The sequence below is a fragment of the Piliocolobus tephrosceles genome, chromosome 2 (genome assembly GCF_002776525.5).
Source record: "Piliocolobus tephrosceles isolate RC106 chromosome 2, ASM277652v3, whole genome shotgun sequence".
Lineage (NCBI taxonomy): Eukaryota > Metazoa > Chordata > Mammalia > Primates > Cercopithecidae > Piliocolobus > Piliocolobus tephrosceles.
Window position 1 is genome coordinate 41,870,940 of NC_045435.1, and position 2,775 is coordinate 41,873,714.

A 2,775-nucleotide genomic window follows, 5' to 3' on the forward strand; every position below is an offset into this window, starting at 1 on the left:
GTAGTAGTAGTAGTAGTAGTAGTAGTAGTAGTAGTAGTAGTAGTAGTGGTGGAACTTTCCCTGGGTCACACATTATAAATGGACAGAGTAGAAATTGAAACTCACTTGATCACTCTTTTCTGAGAGTTGATTTGATGACCTGGGAGGGAACAGATCTTGTATGCTTGAAAAGAGCCTGTATATCTTGGATGCTTGAAAATAAGTGTGAGGAAGATTTCAAGGGAGAAGCAATATTGTGTCTATTGACTTCTAAATTTTGCTTAGTGAGGGGGTAGGTGTGCCAGGGAACACTGCCAATCAGGGAGAAAGGCCTGACAAAAACCCTAGTTTACTGCCTTGCACTAGATCAAATGTTAGTTCATACCTATATGTGAGTTTGTGCTTTGAAGCAATAAGAAATTAATTTTAAAATGGTCTTAGGAGGTTTTTAAAGGACAAATTTACAACAAGTAAAACTAAAATGCTTAATTTCATTTCCATGGAATTTTTATGGCAAAGATGTTTTCAGTGATCTGGAGCCACTCTTTAAAAAGACACAGACCAATGAGGCTGGAGAGTCTTATCTTTTATGGTGAGGCAGCGTCAAGATTGAGGCACGGCACTGAAGGTCCCAGAGCCCAACCCCATGGCTACATTAGCACAGTGGTCAGGATAGTCCAGGGATCCCAGAATGAGCATTTACAAATAAGGAAAATGATGCCTACAGCAATATGTCAACAATGTCTTGCAAACTGCCTGGTTTATAATAGGTGCTCAATAATTTTATTGAATAAAGGAACAAATAAATGAAACAAGTGATTTTCCAGAAGGTCACACAAACAGGAACAAAAATCCTTCACTCCATCTCTTAATCTAGTCGTGTCATCCTCTGGGTGTGCCTAGCCCACTTTAAAATGGATATTCAGATATCGGAATGAATAGAGCAGTGTGCTTGACTTAAGTAATATCAAAATTTTAATTAGAGATGTGGAAAAGATGGAGTCGATAAAGCTCCCCTGTTATCCAGAGACCATGACCATTCCAGGTGGTTGGTTTCGTTTCTAATGCACATCTGCTCCACCTCACCAATTGCTTTGCGCAATATGCAGTTCACATTACAAAGTCAACAATTCTTTATCATCTGTGTGGTCAGTCACCCTTTCATTGTCCCTCCCTTGTAATTGTTTAATCTGGCCTCCCCTGCCACATTTCTTGGCTGTCTACTCTCCCTGCTCCTGTCAGTCAGGTTGTACTCAGGGAATGCAAATGCACAGAAAAAGTCCAGAGTCAATTAGAACTAGTTAGGTGTTTTATCTGCTGCTTTGGATTATCCGTGCCCTCTATGGATACACGGCATAGGCTAGTTGAACAACTACCCCTGGATTGGGGAGCGTTCTAAGATTCACACACAGCTTCCTATTGTCTGTGCTAATGGAGGTAAAGGGTGGTATGAATGTACAACAGAGACATTTAAAAACCAAGGTATAGTTCACACACATTTTCATTCTACATTTTAGTGAGTATTTACAACTTTATATAACTGTGCGATTATCACCATAATCAAGGCATAGCATACTTTCAACATCACAAAAAGTTTTCTTGTGCCATCTTAGCCAATCTGCCCCTACCTTGGCCCTAAGCAGCCACCAGTCTGCTTTCTGTCACTATAGATTAGATTTGTCTTTTCTAGTGTTTCACATAAATGGAAACAGAGAGTATATATTCACAAGTTATTTTTACTTGACTTTGGAATGGTTTCTCCAATTTCCTTCCCAGCAATGTCTGGTTCAGGCTGATATTAAAATGTGTTCATGTTCCCTACATCCACACTGACTTGACAGGGTGGGCAGAGCTGCGACGTGGAAGAAACGTGAGAGGCAAGACGTGGAGGCTCATGAGCGTAATTATTGGCGATGAGAAGAATGTTGGCTCTCCCCAGTATTTGTAGAATATGACAAGACTGTGTGCCCATGTTGTGCCCTGAACCTATTTTCAAGGTCATTCAATACAGAGTCTCCTAAATTTAACTGCCAAGGAATTGTGTGTGTTTTGCCTTGAATGGACATTTGGAAACTCCAGACTCTAGCCAGCCCCTCTCAGCCACGGAGTCATTGCTCCCTCTGGTGTAAACACAGAGATTTGTCACCCTGTGTCAGGCATTCCCACCCACCGCAGCCCTCCCTGGACCACAGGGAGCCAAGGCAGGCAAGAAAGCTGCAGACTCCCTCTGGCTGTCGTTAGGTTCCTGGGTCAGAGGCTGAGTTCGTGAACACAGAGGAACACTGAGATCAACTGCTTGAGAGAGGACAGGAGTAGAGAGAAGGGAAACCCCAGAGACAGAACTAGCTAGACACGCAAGATAGAGAGGTGAGGGGACAAAGGCACAGCTGGAAAAACAAAGCAAGAAGTGGTAGAGGGATGAATTTTTCCCCCCATTTATGAAACATCCTAAAAATTTACTCCTCTGCCTTAAATAGATTCAGTTCCAGGATATGAATCCTTAAGAAGTGAATTTTAACATGGAAATGTCAATAAATCTTTGAAACAACTTATACACCTCCAGGTGCTACTGGACCTGCTTAATCTCTTTAAACCTCCAGTAACTCCAACCATGGTGTTTAAAGTCTCATAAATCTGCATTAGCTTAAAATAGGGAAATACAAAGCACGTTCAGAAGCTTAGGGGTAAGGACAGGAGACGGGCATCCCGATGCCGTTTAAAACCACAGCACAGGCTTTTCATCAAATTTTCCAAGAAAAGCGAAAATGAAAAACATTCAGGTTTCTGGGTTGTGGT